This window comes from Sus scrofa, chromosome 5 (assembly GCF_000003025.6).
Source record: "Sus scrofa isolate TJ Tabasco breed Duroc chromosome 5, Sscrofa11.1, whole genome shotgun sequence".
Taxonomy (NCBI): Eukaryota; Metazoa; Chordata; class Mammalia; order Artiodactyla; family Suidae; genus Sus; species Sus scrofa.
In genome coordinates this window covers 46,151,950-46,178,668 of record NC_010447.5, presented here as the reverse complement: position 1 = coordinate 46,178,668, position 26,719 = coordinate 46,151,950, and the positions used below count along the sequence as shown (strand labels likewise).

The 26,719-nt window shown below is 40.1% G+C and overlaps 1 protein-coding gene across 18 annotated transcripts in view; it reads left to right on the top strand.

Annotated features, from left to right (window-relative positions):
- Nucleotides 1–26,719, top strand: part of PPFIBP1 (PPFIA binding protein 1) — a 191,518-nt gene that overhangs the window by 44,247 nt on the left and 120,552 nt on the right. For 17 of the 18 annotated variants that reach the window (XM_021092144.1, XM_021092133.1, XM_021092134.1 and 14 more), the window contains exon 2: nt 11,189–11,280. The gene's annotated coding sequence lies outside the window, so the exon portion shown is untranslated. Of the gene's footprint in view, nt 1–11,188; nt 11,281–16,598; nt 16,687–26,719 lie in introns of all 18 variants that reach the window. The other variant, XM_021092131.1, reaches the window with a different exon arrangement.

The following is a 26,719-nucleotide window of genomic DNA, read 5'->3' as shown; positions in this document are numbered from 1 at the left end:
CACCTGCTCCTCCTCACTTCAGTTATTCCAGTTTATTTCACACATTTTATATAGTGATAGAGGGTATATTTTTTTGGATCCTGTTGTCTTCAGTTAGAAGTATTATTAAACTAGGAGTTCCCATCATGGCTCAGCAGAAACGAATCTGACTAGCATCCATGAGGATGCAGGTTCGATCCGTGGCCTCGCTCGGTGGGTTAAGGATCTGGTGTTGCTGTGGCTGTGGTGTAGGTCAACAGCTACAGCTCCGGTTTGACCCCTAGCCTGTGAACTTCCATACGCCATGGTGTGGCCCTAAAAATACAGGGAAAAAAAAGTATATCAAACTAAACACAGATTTTGAAAACAAATTTACGGTTACCAAAGGGGACATGTTGGGGGGGGGGTAAATTAGGAGTTTGGGATTAACATATACACACCACTATATATAAATAGATAACCAACAAGGACCTACTGTATGGCACAGGGAACTCAGTATCCTGTAATAACCTATATGGGAAAGAACCTGAAAAAGAATGGATATATGTCTATTTATAACTGATTTATTTTGCTGTACACCTGAAACTAAATTCATAGCATTGTTAATTATACAACATTGTAAATCAACTATATGCCAATCAAATTTAAAAAAAAATTTAAAGTATATCAGACTATTTTGTTTCTTCATGGTTTGCATTATGACAACCCGGATAATTTTCAGATTTTATTGTCTTGACATGCCAATATTAACTAAACCATTCACTATTACCTCTACAAATAGATATTCAGGTATTTCCAGTTATTTGTTGTTATTTAGAATTCTGTAATGAGTACCTTTGTGCATATTAAATTTTGTTTTAGGGAAGTTATTTCCTTAAACCAATGCATTGGAGTCGAATTACTCTTACTGCAGTAGAGCGTTAATGCTTTCCTAAAGTATGAAAGAATTAAGTCCATTACCGCTAACGATGAATGACCAGCAATTTCACTACAACACCTTGTAACAAATACAACAAACTTGTATTTGTTAGGATTTTTCTTTGTTTTGGTATACGTAGAATGGTAACTCAGGGCTGCTTAATACCAGTTTTTGGTGACCATTATGAATGAAATTTTCCCCATGTTTTTATTTATATTTTTTCTCCTATGAGACTGGGGGGGGCTTAATTTTTTGTTTTGTTTTTTTTTCTTCAGAGCATGAACACTTAAAGTTGTGTGTGTTTATTTATTTATTTATTCATTCATTCTTTCTATAGCTGCACCCATGGCGTATGGAAGTTCCTGGGCCAGGGACTGAATCTGAGCCACTGTGACCTGCACAACAGCTGTGGCAATGCCAGATCCTTTAACCCTATAATATCCTGCCCAATTGTTGGATGAGTAAATGTGAGGCCTAGGTTAAGCAAATTGACCAAAATCATGTAGCTGAAGTTATGGACCTGGAAAGTTAAAATCCAGGCTGGTCAATTCTAAATTCTATACTTTTAGTCATCATGTTCTGCTCCCTTTGACAGAAATCTTTATCATAAAAAGTATAAAATACAGGAGTTCCCTGGTGGCTTAGCAGATTGAGAATCTGTGGTTGTTACTGCTGTGACACAGGTTCTGTCCCTGGCCTGGGAACTTCCACTTGCCATGGGTGCAGCCAAAGAAAAAAATAATAAAGAATAAAATTATAAAGTACACATAAGCACAAAGGAAAAAAATTCCATTTATCTGAAATTCCATCACAGTCAGCATATTGGGCTATGACAGCATATCTCAGAGGAAGGCAAAAGACCTATCACAGACTCTAGGAATGGGAGAGGTTTTGAAGAAACATGTACACTCTTCCCTGTATTCTCTGCCCCCCCCATCCCATCCCATCCCATCCGTTTGTAATGAAAGATGTGACTGGTTGTAGACTTTTGCAGGGTCAGTGATGAAGAGGAAGAAGAAAGTATTGAAAAGCGTAGGTGGTTATCCTTCCTGACTTTCTACCTTATATACATGTATGTTTAAAAAAATCAGTGAAGATATGAATGTCCTTCTGTGTCATTAATTAGTCACCACCCCTGTAACCTTGGCCTGCTTAATATTCTATCCAATGGATGTACCTCAGTGTAGCTATTGCTAGACACAATCAGACTGTGCCCATTTTTTATTATAAATAACATTCTGGTGAAAATTTTATATAAAAAACTTGGCTCATTTGTCCAGGTATTTACTTTAGCTTGATAAATATGAAATGCTGATTCAAAGGCTTTTGAGAATGACTGCTAGTTACTAAGATACCCTTGAAAAAAACCATTTACCAATTTGGCCCTCGTTAAAATGAGAAAGGGGGAAGGAGAGGGGAAAAAAGAGAGCAAACAATTTTTGATGGCGTGAAAAGGCTAAGAAGAGCTAGAGTGTTAGCCTTTGATGGGGTGATTTGAAAGCATTGGGGTTGCCTTTTCAAGGGATAGAAACTTTCATGAGAGAGGTGAGCTGCATTTTGTTTCTTGCATTTTTTTTTTTCTTATTTATGGTCAGGAGTACAGGAATAGTAGAGCATTAAATGTTTCATCCTGTGTCTGTATCTTTTTTAGAATTGCAGTTAATTCTCTTTTGAGATTTAGAAAGTCATAGGTCATTGTCTCTTCTTGAATATGGAAGCTGAAAATCAAATAGTCAAGTATTTTAACTGCTGTTTCGCTAAAGGAATACATCCTACTCTAGTTTAAGTCTATAAAGCTCCGAGGTCTAATGTTGGTTGGTAGGGTTTTTAACAGGAGGTAGCTGGGTAGGATTTATCTTAGGAAGCACTTAGCTTTGGGTATGACTCTTGTGCACTTCTTTAAGATGGTCATCTACTTTGAATGTCCCACTATAAACCTATAGATGTAGTAAATTCCTTATATTTCAGAAGTGTGATTCTTAGGAAATAAGTTAGGGAATCCACCAATCCATTTCTTTCTAAACACACATGATGCAGAGATCATGGACCTAGTTGGATAATGAAAATACATCTATTCTCTGTGGGGAAGGTTAATGGGAAGAGTCCTTCCTGCTGGGTCAGCAATGATAGAGTTCATAGTGGGCCAGCCCACTTTCCAGAGCAATGTTGACCTCACTGGGGTATGTTGGTTCATGGAGTTCTATTGGCATGATAAAGTGTTATATTCCAGTGAGCTGAAGTCATTGTTTTTATTCAAATTTAACACAAGTTCAGAATGCTCTTTCAGAATGCTGTGGGATCCACGTGGCTTGATGTCATATTTTCATATTTTTTGAGTGATATCTGCAATAACACATTAATTAATGATATAGGAGTTCCCATCATGGCTCAGTGGAAATCAATCTGACTAGTATCCATGGTGAGGCAGATATGATCCCTGGTCTCACTCAGTGGCTTAAGGATCCAGAGTTGCCGTGAGCTGTGGTGTATGTCACAGATGTGGCTTGGATCCCTTGTTGCTGTGGCGTAGGCTGGCAGCAACAGCTCCGATTTGATCCCTAGCCTGGGAACCTCCATGTGCCTCGGGTGTGGCCCTAAAAAGACAAAAAAAATTTAATGATATAGATAGAAGGACTTGATTATACAGAGTTTCTTGGGTATGGAGGCCAGAGTTTTTAGGAATAGTGCAGTTGTCTCTCACATTTTCATAAGAAGTAGGACATATTTCAGAAAGTTTATAAAACATTTTTCTGTCTGAAGACACAACTGACTACAGTCAGCAATTGCTGATTTCTACCAGACTACCCCTATGTTTTAAGAAGTGTACAAATAATGGGAATGTCTACTCTAAAATTCTAGCCCCGGTGTTCCTGCTGTAGCATCTTGGGAGCACTGGGACTCAGGTTCGATCCCCAGGCCCATACAATGGGTTTAAGTATCTGGCGTTGCTGCAACTGCAGCTCAGGTCTGATGCTTGGCCCAGGGGATGCCACAGGGTTGCCAAAAAAAAAAAAAAAAGAGAGAGAGAGTTGAAGGCCACTGTTTAAATATATTAGGTAAATTTTGCGTTAAGGTCTGTAATATTTGTCATATAAAGTTTTAATATGTAAGATGAAGTTTTCGCTATGGTCCATGATATTTGTCATGAAAAGTTTAAAGTAGTTGAAAATCTGTGCTTGAAAGCTGAACTGTGTTCATTTACCTACCCCCATGCCCAGAGTATTGCCTCCTACAACACATGCAGTTGTACATATGTTTATTTTTTTTTTAATTTTTTTTGTCTTTTTAGGGCAGCATCTACAAAATATGGAGGTTCCCAGGCTAGGGGTCAAGTTGGAGCTGAAGCCGCCAGCCTATGCCACAGCAACATGGGATCCAAGCCACATCTGCCACCTACACCACAGTTCACAGCAACGCCAGATCTATAACCCACTGAGCAAGGCCAGGGATCGAACCCACTTCCTCATGGATGCTAGGTGGATTTGTTAACCGCTGAGCCACGATGGGAACTCCTGCGTATGTTTATTTTTATATAAAATTTTATGGAAGACTAATCATTTCAATCAGTTTGATTAAAAACCTGCCCCCCAAAAACCTTTTGAATTCCAAAATTGCTGAGAATCTTTGAATTAGAATCTTTCTGTGGGAAATAAAAAATAATTGGCCAATATTGGCAAAGCTGGGCATAAAACTTTAGAATTAAAAAAAGGCAAACCATGATTAAACACTACAAATATGATTGTGAAGCAACATGTTAATTTGAAAACATGTGGTCATTATTTGATGTACTATGTCAGTAGGCATTGTGAATACTAAACTTTTGGAACCTCAAGGGAAACTTGACTATACTGAATTTGACTTTTGGCATGGAAAATGGTTTCACCGAGGACTTTGGGACATCAGAGATTATTAGATTATTCATTCAGCCAGTATTTACATCATAGTGCTTAATACTGTGAGAATACACAAAAAGATGTACGCTCAACCTTTTTAACACTTCAGGGATTAGTCTGAAGCCCTTTGTCCAGCTTCAGATTTGCAAATATGCTATAATTTCTTCAATTCTTTAATGTCTTTTTTTTTTTTTTAGCTGAGTCATCACTTTCTGGTACTGTTTAACTTGATCTTGACTTCCATCACTAAGCACAACTCTTAGCTTTTTGTCTGGTCATCCCACAAAGAAATAAATGTTAAGTCTGTTCATATGAGTTACTGGATAGGCAGGAAACAAAGGTGTATTGTAATACAGCTGTTTATGGTTGCCCAGACCCCATGTAACTAGCCAAACAGCCCAGGTTTGTAATTTACATTTGCTTTTCAGCTAAATTAGCCTTACTTGTCAGGGACCTTGAACCTAAAATTTGAAAATGCCAAGGGCTTATTTGAAAGAATCTATTCTTTGATAACAGAGTCTTCCTGAGGAGGCAAAACATACTTCTGGAATATTTAAACAGTGAAAATCAATGTGTGATTCGATGCCCAAATGAATGAATGGGTCAAAATATGAAATGCTGTTGGCAGGGAGAGGTGGGAAAACCACATGGGGTCATAGTATGAAAGGCTTTATTATTCGAGCAAAGGCTACAATATGGTTTTGAGCATGGTTAGGCATCAACTTGATTCATTTGATGGTAACTCCTACACATCCTATTTCCAGTCAAAGGGAGCCAGGATTTTGGACCCAGGGCTATGTGGCTTTAAAGTTTATGATATAGACCTTTATCCTAAGTGGTTACCCCACAACTTTATAAACTCTGAGGTTCCCTCTTCCTTCAAGGTCCAACATAGTGATGGCCCCTTTCTAAAGCCTTTTTAGATCCCCTAATCTGGATCCTGTAGCACTTCGAACCTTTATTATATAGCTTTAATTTAGTCTTTTGTGTACTTCTTTCCCCTGCTGGATTGTGAGGATCCAACCTTCACAGGACATACAAATTATATCCCACAATATTTAGCACAGAGATTTGGCCTGCACTTTGGACGTGATGTTGGCAGTAGAAGAGAAAAAAGGGGAGTATGGGGTGTGTGGCCTTAGAAACAGGAATAGATATGTGCTGGAGAAGAAGAATCAGGCCATCCAGATTACATGAAAGACCAAAACTGAAGAAGGAGGAAGGAAAAGTAGGTAAGGGATAAAATGAGGAGGGTCTTAAATATCAAACTCAAAAGCTTGGACCTTGCAGATTTGGGAAACCGGTCAAGACTAGCCTGATGACAAAAATGGTTAAGACCATCTCTCTTTAAGTGTGAAACTGGTGGGGTAACTTGATATATTTTCTTCTTCTTTTACTTGGATCATATAAACTTGTCTTTCAGTACAAAAGAGCATTGGGTCACATTCAGGTGACACATTTCCTCCAGATATCCTGGAGAACTTCAGGAAGTAGCAGGGGTGGGGTGGGGGGGATGACTCAGCAAGGGGACATCTCCCTGAACCATGGTGGTTGGTATGTGGATAGAGCTCTCTTGCCAGGCTGTGAAGAGCACTCATTCCCTAATTTCTGCTGATGTTCCTTCAGCCTTTTCCCAGATGGAAACCAGGTGGAGGACAAGATGCCATGGGAACAAACCTGGAAGACGTAGGGTCCCTCTGGAAAGGGTCCCTCTGGAACACTCTTATCTGAAGGCTTTCCAAAGTGCTTTGCCTGCCTGGGGAGGCCTTATTTACCAAGGGAAAGATAGACATTGGTCATTTCATCTAATTCTTTGATCATCATGGTAAAAAAAAAAATAGTGTTGTGTGCTTTTGTATTCCCAGGACCCCAAGGTTAGCTCAGATCTTAGAATCAGAAGGGTCTTAGAAGTCTAGGAAATCCATTTACATCATTATTTTAGCCATCTCATCCTAAACCATGCAGGGGTGTACTTTACTGTCTTTAACATTTCTTCTTTTTCTTTTCTTTTTTTTTTTTGCCTTTTTATGGCTGCACCTGTGGCATATGGACGTTCCCACGTTAGGGATCGAATTGGAGCTGTAGCCACCAGCCTATGCCATAGCCATAGCAACGCCAGACCTGAGCTGCTTCTGCAACCTACACCACAGCTCATGGCAATGCTGTGTCCTTAACCCACTGAGCGAGGCCAGGGATCTAACCCGAGTCTTGTTAGATTCGTTTCCACTACACCACAATGGGAACTCTCTTTCTAACAAACCTTTTGAGATTTCCTTTTATTATCTGTAACTTTTATGAAACTAAAATTATTATCACCACAGCACAAAGATTAATAATACCAGCTCGGGGCCCAGGTTGTCTGAGTTCTGATCCTGGTTTTTCCACTTAGCAGCAATGTGACTTCAAGCAAGTTATTTATCCCGTCTGCCTCAGTTTCCTCATCTCTAAGATGGGGGTAATCATTTACTTCCCTCAGTGTTTTTGCCAGAACTAAATGAAGGAATTTGTTGTTCAGTTAACTAAAAGTAAAGCCATTAGAATAGTGCCTGGTACATAAGTTCCCAATAAATATGACCTGTTGTTGTGCTGTACATGATGAAATTAAAGCTGCTAAAGGTGACGTGGCTTAGTTACCCAGAGAGATGACTACCCCAGGATTAGTGTTGCTCATTTCAGGATTTAGTCCACTGAAATAGCTGTTTCCTAGACCAGAGGTCAGCAAACATTTTCTTAAAGGGCCAGATCAGACAGTAACTATTTTATATTCTGCATACCTTGCTGTCTGTCTCTGTTGCAACTACTCTGTCATTGTGTCTTGCAGAAGCAGCCATAGACAACATGTAAACAAATGCGCATGACTGTGTTCTAATCAAACTTGGTAAAAACAGGTGGCAGACTTCATTTGCCCTATGTACAGACTCCTGCTTTCAACACTTAAGTCTAATGTTAATAGACTTTGGATTCCATTTAGTTTTAAAGTATGAAATGTGGCATTATTATAATAAACAGCAGCTTCACTTTCTAGTGATTATTAGTTTAACACGTTAGTTACGATGGTCACACTTTATAAGATCAAAGGGATTTAGAAAATAAGCAGTAGTTATAAATGTGTTTTCCACCTCAAAGGGATATCAGAAGTCACTTATTTAGTGGTTTGGAGAATTGTCTTCGAATTTGAAATCAGATTTGGGCAGAATATTAAGGGTCTGTTTTATTAAATGGATGCAAATACAGACTGGTTTTTGTTTTTTTGTTTTTTGTTTTTTGTAATCGCTGTATAGGCAAGGTTTGTGAGTCATATGAAAAGTTGTTTGTAATTAGCCTTGTCATTACACTAAGGGTTTTTCTACTAAGAATGTTGTTTGCATGGGTTTGGATTTTTTATGGCTTACTTTTCAATTCGATAATGTGTTCTTGTTTTTAAATTAAACTTGTTCCCGAGCCTGTTTGTGAGTGGCTGGCTGTGTTGGTTCATTGGTATTTATAGCTTACTTCTGTTTCTGAGGAAATGACTAAAGTCTCTTGAATTCGATCAAAACTGCATCACAAAGGATATCTTTGACTTGCTTAAACAAGGCTCCTGATGGAAACTCAGAAAATTTAATGGTTCATGTTTATAAATGTTTTTATGTACCCAGCCCTGGTTGGGGCAAAATAATCAAGAGTTCTGTGCTGAGGGAGGGATTGAATATACTCAGTTTATTAACATGAATTCCTCTGGAGCAAGTTTAAGCAGCACTTTCTCATACTACTCTTTAAAAAAAAAAATGTTTTCTAATTTTACATGTTGCTTTGAAGTGGGTCTTACAGAACATAGGTGTATTTTTTTTCTTCTCCTTAAACTTTTTTCACTGATTTTTCTCCTTCCTATCCAGGTGGCCCCGACACAAGTGAAGTATCCACACTTGGCACACGTCATTTCTAGCAAGGAGGTTGATGAGGGTGGGGCGGGGTCTGGGGCAGTGACCCACTCACGGAAACCACTATGTCTAGTGTCCTGCTGGAACCGCCTATATCCCCACCTATGGGATATTCATAGACCCTCCCCCACCTCACTCTTGTGCCCTCACTGTCCTTGTGACAGTGTAAGGGTCCCTCCTTCTGCTCTTTGTTCCAGGGCACTGGGCAGGGAGGAAGAGAAAGCCCAGCACCTGCTCAGACCCAGGCCTGCTGGCTCTGGGATCCAGGATAGAACTTGCCTTTTTCCATAAAGGCTCTGTTGGAGGTGGTTGGACTTTGGTATGATTATGGTTTGAGGTCAGCTAGGTTGTGAGCTCATTGGGATGTCTGCCTGAGCTTTTAATATAATCATTGTTTATGGAGTTCCCGTTGTGGCTCAGCAGGTTAAGAACCCAACATAGTGTCTGTGAGGATGCAGGTTCAATCCCTGACCTTGCTCAGTGGGTTAAGGATCTGGCGTTACCACAGCTGCAGTGTAGGTCCCAGATGCAGCTCAGATCCGGCGTTGGCATGTCTGTGGTGTAGGCCTGCAGCTGCAGCTCCTATTTGACCTCTAGCCTGGGAACTTCCATATGCTGCAGGTGTGGCTCTAAAAAGAAAAAAAAAAAAATCACTGTTTAGTTTGAACCCTTTTATAAACAGCTCAGGGAACCAGTTCTCTAAATCTTGGATCAGAGTATTAAACAGATAAAGATGCAGTTGCTCTGCCCACTACCACACATCTACCCAGCCCTGCCACTGTTCTCAGAAGAACCTATGGGGGTAGAGATCCTAGCACTCACTTTGAAAACTGCTGATTAATATAACTTTTGGAGCACATACTAGTCTTAACGTCAGGCTTGCTGTGTATGCATCATTAATTGCTTATCATTTACCTGAATTGATGTGTATGTATGGGTCATATGTGATGTTGCCTTTAGGGGAGGCTGAGTGGACAGAAGCTTATGTGGGCTGAGAAGGTCCTTCAGGACAATCTGTATCTACCATTCCTGCCTAAATTCCGTTGTTGATAACACATTTTATTTCAATGTTAAGCACCTGTCTCTTCTGAAGCTCTTTTTTGAAAAAAAATGAAAATGTTCTCAAGAAGCATGTCCTTTAAGTTGTTAGAATCTTGGGGCTGGTCCCCTTGCTTCCCTACCCGAACATCTGAGGTCACTGGCTCCTCAGAAGGGCAGAGACAAGGAAGCAGTTATACTCCTACTTCATCATTTTGTCTGGGATTGGCTCTGATCATACACACATTTGAAAAGTATGTGTGAGATAATAACCCTAGTATTTGACTTGGAGACGCTCGCTTTCTCATTTGGATGGAGGTGGTTATGACGTATTGAAACTTTTACTATTCCTAAGTGTTCCTTCACTGTTAAAATATATTGTACTACTGTAATGATGAGGATATTCATGCGTCTGTGTGTGTGTATCTGTGTGTCTACATATTGTGTGCATATGTATATGTTATATATGTATAAAACTGGACTTTTTAAAGCATATACCATTTCAAAGAGTTATGGGAATAAGAATCACAAGTCTGAAAAACAGTGGGTATGTTTCTACATAGTGTCTGTGTACTGTTCTTGTTGGACAAGAAAATAATAAATTTCCTCATTTAAAAAAATCTGTTGGAGTATAGTTGACTTGCAGTATTGTATTAGTTCCAGGTGTACAGCAAAGTGAATGAGTTGTATATATACATATACCCATTCTTTTTTCCCATATAGGGTATTGCAGAGTATTGATTAGATTCCCTCTGCTATACAATAGGTTCTTGTCATCTATTTTATATACAGTAGTGTGTATATCTTATTCTCATCCTCCCAATTTACCCCTCCCCCCACCACAGTTTCTCCTATGGTAAACATGTTTGATTTTGAAATTTGTGTGTGTGTTTTTTATAAATAAGTTCTTTTGTATCATTTTTATTGGATTCCACATATAAGTGATATCATATGGTATTTGTCTTTCCCTGACTGACTTCACTTAGTGTGATAATCTCTAGGTCCAATTTCCTCGTTTTTTGAAAAATCTTAACAACTAAATATTGGCAAACCATGGTTCATTCATTTACTCAGCAAACACAGAGTACCCAACATGTGCCAGGCACTAGATGCTGTAAAAATTAATTATGGTGGTTTTCTGCTGAAAGGTTTCGAGGAATATTTGTGGTTGTCCAGTAACTGAGGAAATAAGAAAAAAGAATGCTGAATGGGGTGAAAGAAGAAAAACGAAGGGAGGAGAAGGAACAATGGAAGGATAGATGGAAGGAAGTTAGTTAAATCTATTGGTCCTTAATGCATTTTATTGTTTTTAATTACATACGTGTTATCTAGTTTGATGTTCTTTGCTTATACAATAATTTACCATCTGTAGGTTTTCTATGGCATGTTATCATATGAAGTTAATTTTAATTTAACTTTTTATATTTGTTTCGTTTCAGTATAAATGATTTTTATGGATCAGATTACTAATAAGTATATGGAAGATTTGAAGAGCTGAAGGAAGAAATCAGTATTGAATTTTCTTTTAAATGTAAGTAAACTCACTTCTCATCATTGTTCATTTGTGATCTCTTAAAGGCTGCAATTACCTTTCTGTATATTCAGTGTGTAAATTTTTTCCCAGTAGGAAAGTTATTGGACTATGTAGTCTACTCATTAAGTCTATGAGAAAAATTTAAAAATTTAAAAATTTTGAAATATGAGAATTTGTGACCCACTCCCCTATTTCAAAATTTTTAAATTGTAGAAGTAGTATGACTAACATAGGTGGTTGTAGAACTTAGATGTGACAGTCAGTGAGCAAATCTTTATTTGGCATCGAGAAGGAAAACTCAGACCTGGTAGCACATAAAAAGCACTGCCCTTTTCTCAAGTCCTTTACTGCTCATTATCCCACAGATCACAGATCATTTTAGTGCCCCATGTGAGTCAGTGAGAATTGTTGGTCGGCCATTAATGACCTCACAGGCTTAGAGAAATGAGGGGTTTCCATTATAAGCTTATTTACTTATTCATTTCCTCCCTATTTCTCTTGTTCAGCAATAATAATAATACTTGACTATTTATGGAACTTCATTTAAGTGACCAGCACTTGACTAATTCAATTTAATCAATATTCATTCAGGAGTTCCCGTTGTGGCTCAGTGGTTAACGAATCCGACTAGGAACCATGAAGTTGCCGGTTTGATCCCTGCCCTTGCTCAGTGGGTTAAGGATCCGGCGTTGCTGTGAGCTGTGGTGTAGGTCACAGATACGGCTTGGATCCTGTGTTGCTGTGGCTCTGGCGTAGGCTGATGGCTACAGCTCTGATTAGACCCCTAGCCTGGGAACCTCCGTATGCCACGAGAGTGGCCCAAGAAATAGGAAAAAAAAAGAAAATCAATATTCATTCAATGCCTGCCTTTTCTGAGGATTACCACATGCCAGGTGCTGCTCTGGCACTGTTACCTTCTGTTATGCTCACGGCAACCTTGCAAGGTAGACGTTAAGGTTTCAGTGATCCAGAGGGGGATGCTGAGGTTCAGAGAGAGGTCAGGAGCATGCAGACAGACGATCACACAGGTAGGAAGGGGAAGAACCATGCTCTTTGACTTTTCTGATTTGCCACCTTCTAAATAGTGCACAAATGCTCATCCTGGTACAGTTGTTGTTAGGAGACCGGAACCTTCTGGCTTGTGTCCTTAATAGAAATGTGATCCTAATCCTTCTGAACCATGGCTGTTGTCACAACAAGGAAGGAAGTTTGAGAGGCAGCTTTGGTACCTGGATGGAGAGTTAAGACATCTAATGCCGAGACTCAGCCTTGCTGTGGATTTCCTGTGTGTCTTAGAGATATTTGATACCCATGGCAAGTAGTTACTCTTATGCCAACTAGGGAGACCAGACCAGAAGTTCTCCAAAGCCTCCTTCAGTCAGGTTGTTAGTGAAGCATGTTAAACACAAAGTGCACAAGTCCTCAGTGGATGGCTTGATGAAATGATTGTCACAAAGTGGACACATCTGTGTAACCAGCTAGAGATTAACAGAAAATTACTAGCACCCCAGAACTCACCTCCCCTAATTCTCCCAGAAGTGATCAATTGCCTGATTTCTAATACCATGGATAGAGTTCTGCCTATTCTTAAAGTCTATATGATAGAATCATACAGTATATATTCTTTTGTGTCTGGCTCATTTTGCATATTATGTTTGGGAAGTCCCTCTGTGATATTGTGTATAGTTTTTTCCTTTGTTCTCTCTTATGGCATTTAATTTTATATTTATTTGATAGCCACTTGATTATTTTAGTAATTTCCAATTTGGATGTATTACAAATAGTGCTCCAATGAATTTTTATGCCTATCTTTTGGTGATGACTGTGTTTTTGGTCAGGGATTACTCAATAATTTGGATTCAGCAGCTCTGTGGAATGATGTTGAAGTAAACATCTTGGAAAGCAGACAAGTAGATTTCAGGTGGGGGGTGATGTGTCTGCTTCAGCGTGATGCTCTAAGCATGCTGGTCAGGGACAGATGGAGCTGTTTTCATAGATTACTCTTGGGGGTGTGGCAGGTGAAAGCCCTCTCTGATATGTGTGTGATGTGGTGAGGTTTGCTCCCCTGGCAGAGGAGGGCTTAGGCTGGGTTTGGTAAGGGATTACAGAGAAGAGAAAATAGACCCAGAAGACAGATGTGTCTGGGCTCCTCTAGAAATGGTTAGTTTATGTTATCATTCAGATAAAGAGCCTGGAGAAATGACAACCCAGAGTAAGAATCAGCTTAAGAGACCTGAGGAGTCTAGGAGATGAACAGAGAAATAAAAATGATCGGAGCAGGCAGGCTGGAGCTCTCAAAACATTTTTTGAACGTATTTATTAAGTCTAACTTTTAAGAAAGCTTTGAAAAACCAGTCCCCAAAGTTTGAATATTGAGTCAAGAATGAAGTTAATAAAATTACCAAACTAAGGAGTCCTATTGTGGCACAGCAGGTTAAGGATTCAGCACTGTCCTTGCAGTGACTCAGGTTGCTGCTATGGCACGGGTTTGATCCCTGGCCCAGGAACTTCCATATGCCATGGATGTGGCCAAAAAAATTTTACCAAACTGAGAATAAATGTGTTTTCAAACAAATACGGGATATGGACATGTAGGCTTTGCTGAGACTGTTCCATGATCACATGATCACAGACTTAGCACTTTCTTTCTCTATGATTTCTTGGCATCAACTTCCTCATCTGTAAAATGGGGATGTTGATTTACTTACCATGTAGGTTTCCTGTGACAGTTTACTCTGATAGTATCAGGACTGTGCTGCTGGTTGCATTGCATGGGCACTAAAAATAATAGCCATTATTTTTTTTCCTGGTATTTATTATTACTGATATTACCTGCTTGACTCTGTATCTGATACTTTGTAGTTTTCAGATCATTTTTAAACAATAAAAGGTTAATTTAGCTCTTTTATTTTTTAAGTAGGATGAATACTAACAAAAATATTTTCCTACTTGCCCCACCTTAAACTGAAGCTTAGAGGAAAGATGAAGAGAAACATTTGTCTCTGTGTCCTTGGCAGGTCCCTCCCCAGGGTGAGTCAGTGAAGACATTCTTGGTTGTTGGAACTGCTTTACTCAGTTAGTTCAAGAAGAAATCAGAGGAGCTGAGATGCATGGGAGAGCTGGGTCATTTTGCACAAAGGAACATCATAATTTTATATGTTACACTCTCCACTTTTGCCAGGCATTTCACATACAAGCATCCTTGGGATTCCCGCTGTGGTACAATGGGTTAAGGATCTGGAGTTGTCTCTGCAGCCACTTGGGTCACTGGCCCAGCACAGTGGGGTTAACGATCCAGAGTTGCCCCAGCTATGGTATAGGTCACAGCTGTGGCTTGGATTTGATCCCTGGGCTGGGAACTTCCGTATGCCACAGGTACAGCCAAAAAAAAAAAAAAAAAAAAAAAAAGTATCTTTATTTACCAGCGAAGCTGGGTGAGAGGCTCTGTGGGTGAGTCACTACAGATGACAGCTGGTCTAGGGTGTCCATTCCAGCTGGCTCTGGTTATGGACATCTTTCCACCTGTTGGTGAGTTCTGGCCTGGCCATTGGGGCCTATAGTGTAGATTAAGCTTGATTTTGCCCTCAGTGGGATTATGATCTAATAAATGAAAAATCTAGTGTTCTAAAAAGGCAACTTTTACGATTAGTTGAGTCAAAGACAATATTTGACACAAGACTCTGAAATTCTAGTTCTGACTTCTCTACTAATTAGCTGTAAAACTTTAAGCATGTCATTAATCTTGGGTCTCAGTTTTCTCATCTGTAAAATCAGAAAGTTAGATGGAAATTTGAGACAGAGCAAGATTCTGTGAATTCTCTAAATGTAACAATACCTAGTTTGGGAGGTAGTTGTATTTTTCTAAATGGTATATTCTTCCATGGGTTTGTCCCAAGTCAAAAGTTCTTGTGACAGCAGATTTTGGCATTTATGACAGTTGGGGAGTCATTTTAAAAGATAACCTCAGTTCACAAAATAGTTAATGCCCACAGCAGATAAAAAACAATCAGACTGTCATGACTGATTTAAGGTTACATGAGTATATGTGAATTCATTTCACTCTTACATTTACTTTAACCAGCTCTTGTACACTTGCTTTATCCATTGAAGCATATTTATTTATGTTAAACTGTATAAATATGCAAGATATTACATTTAGATAAATGGCATAGCTGGATTGTGAAAGCTGCATTTGACCTTATCTTGCATCTCTAAATTCTCAGTTCTCACGTTGCAGTCACACAGTTGGGAGTGTCACAAATTAAATTTGGATTTGTTTCCTTGTTCCAGATGTTGAAGAAATTCTTTATTAAAAAGCAATATTTAAAATTAGCATTGAAATGAAATACTGGAGTCAACTGAAGCAAAAATAGATACCAAATAGTGTTATCACTTAATAATTACTTTTAAGTTCTAGCATCTGTTCTCTTTTAAAAAAATTTTTTTGGCGTATAGTTGATTTACAATGTTGTATTAACTTCAGGTGTATAGCAAAGTGAATCAGTTATGCAAATACATATATCTGTTCATTTTTCTCCTATAGGTTATTGCAGAACATTGAGTAGACCTCACTATGCTGGTCAGTAGGTCCTTGTTAGTTCTCTATCTTATACATAGTAGTTTTATGTGTTAATCCCATCCTCCCAATTGATCCCTCCCTGCTATGTTTTCCCCTTTGATAACCCTAAGTTTGATTTCCAAAATCTGTGAGTTTATTTCTGTTTTATAAATAAGTTCTTTTGAATCATTTTTATTAGATTCCACATATAAGTGATATGATATGGTATTTGTCTAACTTACTTCACTTGGTGTGATAATCTCTAGACCCCACCCATGTTGCTGTCATTGGCATTGTTTTGTTCTTTCTTATGGCTGAAATAATATTCCATTGTATGTATGTATCACATCTTCTTTATCCATTCCTCTGTCGATGGACATTTAGGTTGTTTTCATGTCTTGGCTATTGTAAATAGTGCTGCAGTGAACACTGGGTTGCATCTATCTTTTTGAGTTACATATATCTGGTTTTCTCCAGATATATGTCCAGGAGTGGGATTGCTGGATCATATGGTAGTTCTGTATTTAGTTTTTTAAGGTACCTCCATACTGTTTCCCATAGTGGTTGTACCAATTTACATTCCTACCGACATTGTAGGAAGGGTTCCCTTTTCTCCACACCCTCTCCAACATTTGACTTTTTGCTGATGGCCATTCTGACTGGATGTGAGGACCTCATTGTACTTTTGATTTACATTTTTCAAATAATGAGTGATATTGAGCATCTTTTCATGTGCCCTCTCTCCTCCTATACCCAGGGGTATCTGCATGAAGCTGATGCACGAGGACATATTGTAAAACTTGGAGATATTTGTACCTGGAGCCAATTAGATGTTCTGGAACCTGGCAAATGAAGAAATACCATTTGCTTCAGTTTGCAGGCAATGAGCTAATCTCTCCAACGCAGTAGTGGTTTTTGAGCTCACAGGTGACGGTGGTGAAGGCTGTCTGGTTATACTACTTTGGGGGCTGAATGGACCCAGGCACAGGAATGAAGCGGGGCCTCTCATCTGGCCTTGTGGCTGCCTCCTCTCCATGAGGCCGAGGAAAGCCATGGGAACATACAGATGGTTACTCAGGCCTGCCCACACCAGCGCTCCACCTGGTCGTGTAGGGATTTCTAAGTGGGCAATTTGTAGCCTCTGAGATGGTGTCATCCCCAAAGAAAGGCCTCCACCCCAGCTTTGTCCCTTCGTGTCCTTTGTCCACACCCTTCTTGCAGGTTTATCGCTGTATTACATGCAGTGTGAAGTTTTCTATCTCCCGATTGCGTATTTTGGACCAAACATTCCTTCTTCTAGGCAATTCGTACTAAACATTCTGAAAATACTGCTGAGCGGGTGGCTGTCTTGTTTGAAATCATGTGTCCTATACGTGGTTTTTCTTGTGCTCATCATAACGTGAGACAACATGTTAATGAATTTGTTTTCATGAAACATACAAAAAAACTTTTCTCTTTTATTTTCCTTCCCTCTGGTAATCTTTCCCTCTCTTACCAAATATCTAAGATCACCTTTACAGTCCAGTGGGGATTTAGTTGGGCTTTCGGAGCTCTTCCTTCAAGCAGGTGCTTCCGTGTGTGAGTGTGTGGAGGGTGGAGGAACTTGGAGGGCTGCTTGAAGCTCTGTGCTCAACTTGCCAAAGCCAGAACTGCCCCTTTATTTTCAATTACTTGTTTTCTCCTCACCTCTTGGGAAACTGGCCGTCAGTGCCTTTGACGTTTTTCCTCCTTAATACAGATATGCAGGAGTTTAACTTGCAGACCGAGGGAAACAAAATATTTACACACTTGCCAAATAAATAATCAAACTATGCAGGGTGTGTGCTGCAGGAGCAGCTCGTGGGCTGGCTCTGTAACTACCTGGACCGGTGGTGTGTGTTTCTGTCATGTCGCTGTGCATTTCCACAGTTAGTGAGGAAGCCTTGGCATCTCTGATGGCAATTAGAGCTACTGTCTTAGCAGTTTTAAGGAGGAAGAAGAGAGTAGGAATTTTGACTCCTGCTTAGTGAATCCGTGGTTTCATATTGTGGTATTTGGGGAGAACCTGGGTTTTGGCACCAGAAATTCAACTAGCCAAGGTTCTCCATCGCTTTGAGAGTGAAGACATGGGTTCAGTCATTCTTAAACCCATTATTTAGCAATGGCTCAAGGCTTCATGCATCATAATCACAGAAATGAGTTTGGATCTCCAGGGTGTGTTCAGTGTTGCTTAGGTACCTCGATGCTGGTCTCTCCTCGTCAGATCACAGCCCAGAGCTGCTCCAACCAAGAGGGGCCAAATTAGGGGTGTGGCATTCACAGCCATTGTAGCAAGATTCATTTAGTCCTCAGATAAAAAATAATATATGCTATCTCCCCAGAAATTATTTCAGAGCCTGAAATAGCTTCCTGTGCCCATTACCTTGAACCCAGGTATAATCCCTTGCCCATGACTGATTCCTAAGTATGATACAATAATTGTATTTGTCGTCTGTGTTTTAGTTTTTATTTCAAAATATAAGCTGTTATCGTACCATCATCTTTTCCTGGTTGTATGTTTGTTTTGACTTTATTCCTTTACCTTCATGGTAGTAATTATATGCTTGGCTTTATATACTTGTGCCATTTGATACTGTGATGCTTGAGAGATTTTAGAAGAAAAGGTCATCAGCTGTCTTTCCAGGCTATTCTGGGCATTTTGTACTATATTTACTTTGGACCCGGCTTTTCTTGCCCTTGGTTTCTGATTAGCTCTTCCTCCTCCTTACCTTGGCTTCTCATCTTGCTTGGAAGCATTTCAGCAGTTCTGCGTTGGGATGACTATTTTGTTTAACAAATAAACTCTATCTCAACCTTGGGAGAGAGTCAAGAAGACAGGCTGGAACTCTCCATGAAAGCCTCTGGTTCTGCAGTATGGAGTTCCTGGAGTAGGGAAGCTGGCTGCTAGTACACTGATGGCCAGAAGTTGTTTCCTGCTTGCAAATTTGCTTTGACAAAAGGAAACATAGATGCTGGGGCAGTCTCAATAGTTTTGGATATTTTGGTGGGACTTAAATGGTCTTATTGTTTATACATTTTTAGAAATTAAATAATGGATTATTTGGGGAGTTCCCATTGCAGCTCAGTGGTTAATGAACCCGACTAGTATCCATGAGGACACAGGTTTGATCTCTGGCCTTGCTCAGTGGGTTAGGGATCCAGTGTTACCATGAGCTGTGGTGTAGGTCGCAGACGAGGCTCTGTCCTGTGTTGTTGCAGCTGTGGTGTAGGCCAGTGGTTACAGCTCTGACTCAACCCTTAGCCTGGGAACCTCCATATATGCCTTGGTGTGGCCCTTAAAAGACAAAAAAAAAAAAAAAAGAATGGATTGTCTGGTTAGAAAAGTGGGCGTTTTTCAGAGGCCTTTGACCATATTATTGGGGTTGTCAAAAAAACCCCAAGTATCGAGCAGGAAATAAGTGGCCTTCAAGGACTATCAAGCCTTTAAGCATAAGACTTGTCCCAAGAGAAAACAGCGATACCCCCAAACTCCCATTTACCTGCTGCACCCCCCACCTTTTGACCCTTGCTTTTCCACCTCTTGTTAGCCAGCAGATCAGCAAGCACTTCTTTGTAAGAGTCTGTCTAAGTGACTCTAGAGGGACAAAAAATGCCAGCTAATCCTACTGAAGTGTTATGGGACCCAGAACATGATTTCTTTTTTACATTTTTTTGGCCTTATTTTTAAAAATTGAAATATAATTGACATACAGTATTTTGTTAGTTTCAGGTATAGTACAAAATGGTTCGATTATTTGCATATGTTATGAAATGATCACCGCGATAGGTCTGTGAACCATTTGTTCACATACAAAGTTGCTACAGTATGATTGACCATATTCCTTATGCTGTGTGTTACCTCCCCATGACTTCCTTGTTATCTAACTGGAGGTTTTTGTACCTCTTAGTCCCTCTCACCTGTTTACCCACTGCCACATCCCTCTCCCTTCTCCACTTCAGTCCCACTCCCATGCCTCTGTTATTAGAAACTTTGATGCTGGAAAGATGTTACCGGAATCCGGGTTCTTGTTCACACAGTTGAAGAATGAGCTCTGTGAACATATAGGCAGCAAGCAAGCAAAGTCTTTATTAAAGGAAAACAAATAGCTCCCAGGGCTGCTGGGAGTGGGGAGAAGAGTCCCCTTTCTCTGTTGTCCTATAGGGGTTTTTATCCCTTAAAGATGGGGGGTACCAACAGGGGGTCCAGAAAGATGTGATTTTCTCCCATTGGCCTTGATCAATTACCTATATCAGTCCTTATCCAATAGGGGTTTTAGGGGTGGAAAGTCCTGTAGGTTTCATGGTTTCTTTGCCCTTTTCTTCCCGAAAACTGAGTCACAGGGAATTAGGGATTAATATTAATGTCCATCTGGGTGTAGGTACACTCCCTTTGGTAAACAAGGCCTGTGGGGATGTTACTCCCTGGAGCCCTTAAGCCGCAAATGTTGATCAATGGCCATACCAAAGAATATGTCAAAGCCCATGCTCCTACACTGACTCCTAAGTTAGTGTTCTGCCTCAACTTCTCTTTAGAACATGGATTTGATCATCTCATACTCTTGCTTCAGAAATTCCATTCTCTACAGCAGAAATCGACAGAACATTGTAAATCAACTATATTTTAATTAACAATTTTTAAAAAATTCCATTCTCCCCATAAGAGACAATTCAAAGCTCCTTGGTGGTCAGGCTCTATCCCTCCATCTCAGACTTGTGCCTCTTACCATTGCACTGAAACACACCTGGCCCTTGGGCTAAATTGGACCCTTTGCTGTATCACAAACACGCCTTTGAGGACTTCTGGCTGTTGCACGGGCTGTCCCCTCTGCAAGTGTTGTCTGCTCCTTCTCCCCAATTTTCCTTTCAGCTCTAGCTCCAACTACAGCCTCTCTGCTACATCTGGCAACATGCTCATCTCCCCTACAAGTGTGAGTTCTGCAGAGGAAGAGTCTATTAAACTCATCTCTGTGCACAGCCTCTAGCATGTTAATGTACGTTCACTCATTGAATGAGTGAATACATCTAAACGTTATCTAGAGGAAATATGAAGGCTTCGAGGATCTTTTTAGGGAGTTCACTGGTGGTATAGAGGTCAGGACTTTTACTGCTGCAGCTCAGGTTCAATCTCTGGTCTGGAAACCAAGATCCCAAATCAAGCAGTTGCACACTGTGCCTAAAAATCTTTTTAAATAAAAAAGAGAGTCTCGAATATTGGTTTCTACTAAGACAAGTAGAAAGCTGTGGCTGTCCTTTTGTTACCTTGCTTTGTCTGTTGTACAAAACTGAGCTTTTCCACTCAGGAAACACCTCTACTCTGCCACACTCCCTGGCCCCCAATATAAACATCCAGGGACTAGACTTAATTAAAGTGGAAGCTAGTGAAATTTTATGTGAAAGGAAATGACATTCAATTTCAGATATCATCTGTTTCAATTATTTCCTGCAGATTAACCATTCATTTCACCCAATATTTATCGCAGAGCTACTATGTACGAGAAACTGGGCCAGGGCTTTGGAGCATGAAGAGATAAGCAGAACATAGGGGCTTTTGTCTAGTGGGAGAGAAAGATGTGGAAACACATTTCTGTAAAACAGGATGAAAGGTATACTTATTCCAGGTAGTGCTATGAATGCACAAAGGGAGGTGGACCATTCCTTGCCTTTCAGAGAAGAGCTTAGATTTAACTTGAGCTTTGATGAGTGCATTTGGGGGTAGGTAGGTGGCAGGGCAGACTGAAGGAGTAGCATGGTTAGGGCAGCTCCAAAGAGAGGGAAGGTATAAGCAAAGGCACTGAGGTGCCAAAGTGCAAGGAGCAACAGCAGGGCACAAGTCCTGCAAGGAAGGACCACGGGGGCGAGGGTGTGGCATTGTAAAATAAGTCTGGGAAGGAGTTCCTGTTGTGGTATAGCAGAAACGAATCTGACTAGGAACCATGAGGTTGTGGGTTCGATCCCTGGCCTTGCTCAGTGGATTAAGGATTTGGTGTTGCCATGAACTATGGTGTAGATTGCAGACATGGCTTGGATCCCATGTGGCTTTGGCTGTGGCATAGGCTGGCAACTATATCTCCGATTCGACCTCTGGTCTGGGAACCTCCATATGCTGAGGGTGCAACCCTAAAGAAAAAAAAATAAGACTGGGAAGTTATATAATCATCTGATAGAGAAATTTAGTGGCAGTTTGCTTGGACTTAATTCTGTGGTCATTAGGAGCTGTGCAGATTTTTAAAACAAAGGAAGTGTATGACAGCAAGAGCAGTGGCTGAAATTTGCAAGCATGTACTATGTGCAGGGTTCTTTTACTAAATCCTGACTGCAACACTTTGAGGTTAGTACCATTAGTATCACATTTTCTAGATCACATGGAAAGCCTAGAGAGCTTAAGTAACTTCTCTTAGTATCTACCACAAATATGTGGTGGATCTGGGATTGGAAGCCTGGAGGTTTTGTTTAAGAACTTATGTTTTGAATCTGGGATTGAAGTGTAGGATTCAGGGAGTCTCTGAATTTTTGAATTGTTTGCAAAGTGTTTAGTATATATAAATATGTGCATTTAAGAGAAAACCTAGAGCTTCAATCATATAAAATACATGCTCCATAAAAGGTTAATAAAGATATAGGAATACCCTCTTTTGCTCTTAAAAGTCCCCCAGTATGTTCAATGCAGTAGATGGTGAATTTAGACTCATGCTGCTTTTTAGGTTGGAAAAAGCAGAACAATCTAGCACCACTCAAAATAAAAGGAAATGCCAAAACAGTTTGTAGGAATTGTTAGTATTATAAGTGGCAAGCTGTTCTTGATTGTGAGAAGCATGAAAAATGTCCAGGACAGTCTTATGAAAGTAAACATGAGATGCCCAGGCCTTGGAACTTGTGGATAATTTGAAGGCAGAGAGTCTGGCTCCCCATTGGGCAAATAAGTATTCTTACAAAAGCTAAATACATTCCTGAGATTTAAAACGGTTTTGGAAAATGCCTAGCTGTGAATCTTCTTTCAACTGGACCGCTTTGTCCTTTTACAGTTAGAGGGACTTAGGGGGTGAGTAGTTATTAACCCATGAGACTGAAAATTCCTTATAGCCTGTGGTGAATCCAAAGGCAGGTCTCAGGGTGAATGAATCCAGATTAAAGAATTGCTTAGTTTGTATCACTTGAGAAACCAGATTAGCACCTAAATTTTATTTAGGATAAAAATTATAATGCTTTATTATTATTTAAAAAAATTTTATTTTGGAGCTCCCATTATGGCTCAGGGGTAATGAACCTTGCTAGTATCCATGAGGATGTGGGTTCGATCCCTGACCTCACTTAGTGGGTGAAAGATCTGGAATTGCCGTAAGCTGTGATGTAGGTCGCAGATGCAGTGGCTCAGATCTAGCATTGCTGTGGCTGTGGCATAGGCTAACACCTGCAGCTCTGATTCATCCCCTGACCTGGAAACTTCCATATGCCACAGGTGCGGCCCTAAAAAGACAAAAAAAAAAAAAAATTATTTTTCTTTTTTTCTTTTTTGGCCACCCTGCGGCATGTGAAGTTCCCAGGCCAGGGATCAAATCCAAGCTGCAGTTGCAGCATCAACAGTGCACAATCCTTTAAGCCACTGTGCCAGGTCAGGAATCGAGCCTGGGTCCTGGTGCTGCAGAGACACAGGGCATCCCATTGTGCCACAGCAAGAACTCCATAATGCTTTAAATAAGTCCGTCTTTCAGATCTTACTAAATATGGAAATATAATACTTTAGTAACAGAGATCTGGATTCCCTACCTTCTAGAGTTTTTCTTAACATATTTCCCATCTTTGTTTTCTCATTTTCTATTTTATATTTTTCCTGAACTTTTTGAAAGTGTTGATGTATAGTCCTCATTTGGATTTCTCTATTAACAAATGTCTTTTATCATAGTGTTGTAGATTTAAAGGATTCAATCGAGGATGGTAAATAACAATTAGTTGTCACATCTCGTTAGTCTCTTTTTTGAACTATCTTGTCTCCCCGCCTTTGTTTGTTTTTCCTTATTTTGTATTTCATGACATTAACATGTCTGAAAAGTCTGAGAAACTTATCTAGAAATATGTCTTTTTGTCTGAATTCAGCTGACTGTTGGTTTTCTAATGTTTAGATTCAGATTAAACATTGCTAACAGGGAGGCACTACACTGCTTCTCTTCAGAAGGTCCGTGATGATGGTTAGGCTAAATTTAATCACTTATTAAGATGGAGTTCACTGGACTTCTCCGTTGTAAAGATCCCTAATCCCCTTAATTATAAGTCGTCTGTAGGGTAATTCTTGGGGACCATGTGCATATCTTGTTACCCAACAGTCATTCACTCACCCAGTGGTTTTAGCAATTTTTTTTTTTTTTTTTTGGTTTTTAGGTCTGAACCTGTGGCATATGGAAGTTCCCATGCTAGGGGTCAGATTGGAGTTGCAGCTGTGGGCCTATGCCACAGCCACAGCCACAGCAACGCTGGATCTGAGCCACATCTGTCACCTACGTGCTACAGGTTGTAGCAACGCCAGTCCTTAACCCACTGACCCAGGTCAGGGATTGAACTCACATCCTCATGTATGCTAGTTGGGTTTGTAACCCGCTGAGCAAACTCTGCTAACTGAATGAGTGAAGTTACTTTACTGGAGAAATTTTTCTTTTTCCTCCCCATTCCTATTTGGGGGAAAATCTAGGCCACCAAAGACAGATGGCAGAAGAGTTGATGAAAGTGAAACTTGTAAACAACTATCACAACTATCCAAACATATGTTAATATTTTAAATGTCTGAAGTGTTTTCTTTTGTGAGTGGGTGTATAGGAGAGAAGGAGAGAGAGAGAAAGAGAGAGCAGGCATCCTGAGAGAGTTACCCTTTAGTTTTGGAGATTTGTCCTTAAAATGGTAAACCTTTACTGATGCAGATGAAGAAAAACAAAGTAAATTGCCATTCTGATTTCCTTCTAGACTGAGAGAATTCAATAATAATGAAGTGGATTTTCATTCATCAGCCACAATCTGAAAAGGGATTTCTGCCCTACCTTTTGAAAATACTCAGTAGTTCTTTAGAAAGCATATTAGATTGAAATCAAATGGACGTCAAAACCATGGAATTCCTATGAAAGGTGGAATAGTAAACAGAAGTTGTTAAGTAGGGGATTTCTTGATCCAGGCTTATAATTCTTTTGAGATTTATCCTAAGGCTTTTTATCCCTGCCCAGCTCCTGCTTGGCTCACTCAGTGATTCCTTATTATCTGATGAGGATCTTATTTCACTTTTGAAAGCAGTTTTCTCTTTGCTGGGGTAGTAAGGAGTAGCAGGACTCTGGGCAGTGCTATGGAAAACCCACCCATCCAAGTTGAGATTAGAGCACCCTGCATGCAGTGTCAGTTCTCCTACTGGCAGTTCAAAATGAAAAGACCTATTTTCGAAGCGTGTGACTGTCCCTCCTGCCTAGACAAAACTATTCTTTATTTTTTCTTTTTACAGCTGCACCCACAGCATATGGAAGTTTCCAGGCTAGGGATTGACTCAGAGCTGCAGCTGCCAGCCTACACCACAGTCACAGCAGTGCCCAATCTGAGCCACATCTGCGACCTGCACTACAGCTTATGGCAACACCAGATCCTTAACCCACTCAGCGAGGCCAGGGATCCAGCCCGTGTCCTCATGGAGACTATTCTGGGTTCTCAACCCTCTGAGCCACAACGGGAATTCCCAAACTATTCTTAAATAGTGGGCTAATTACCAGTGCTCTCTATGCATTTATTTATAACTTGCTTTATTTGTTTCGTAAGAGAATTTTTGACACTCTTTTTGTGACGAGGTAGACGTTAGACCCATGAATTTTTATATTATGCTCTTTAAGTCTGGAAACATGATTTGCCCCTGATTTGCTGGTATGAGCACACACTTCTTTCTCTCATTGGGATCTTGCTGAGTAAGAAATTGGCATGGCAGGGAGTGGTCTATAAAATTCACATTAGCCTATCTCAATTCCGTGTTTGGAGACAGCTGAATACTCCTTCCATTTGTTTGGTAATTTCTCCCGGTTCATAGTGGCTTACATTATGGAGTTGTTATAGAGTCCAGACTATGAATATTTGAGGCAAAATCTCACTCATTCAAGCATCTGGGCTTTATGAGTTTCGAGGTTGAGCAATGCACTTGAAAGAAATAGATTAGCACGTGCCTGGCAAGCGCAATCATTCTACTAGAGTCTATGAGTTTACAGCGAATCTAGATCTCTCCATGATCACTCCCAGTTTGCTCTCCATCCTTTTGAGTGGCCTCCTCCAGCCCAGCCCCAGCCCCAGCCCCATGTATGTGGCAGAGATCAGAGAACCCGGTCCTAGTTTGGCACACAGCTAAGAGTTTCATGGCGTATTTGACACTCTAATAAATGAGAAGGCGCTAAAATATTTCCTATTTTTAAACACTTTGACTCACTTTCTAAGATGTAGCACAACAACCTCAAAGAATATTTAGAATTCCAATTCTTTAGAAAGAATATTTATTTATAAAAGCTCTAGAGTCTACTCTAGAGTCGTAGAGGTGGGTTCATACTTATCAAACAGGGTTATACAACACTGAAAAATAGACACAAATATGTCAGAGATCTTATTGATGAACAGGGCTTCTTATTCAGTGTGGGCAGTCCTGAAGTCATTCATTTGGGGTGAGTTTTTCTTAGACAGTGCCTTAATTGCTAGAGAAAGAATTGCCTAGTTACAAGCTGTCGTCTGTATTCGTATCATAGTGTATAGTTTAGAGCAGTAAGAAGGCTCCGTGTGTATTTGTTGAATTAAAATTTCAAATGAGTTGCTAAATTCCTCTGGTCTTATGTTTCTCAGACTGTAGGTCACCATGTCACTTAC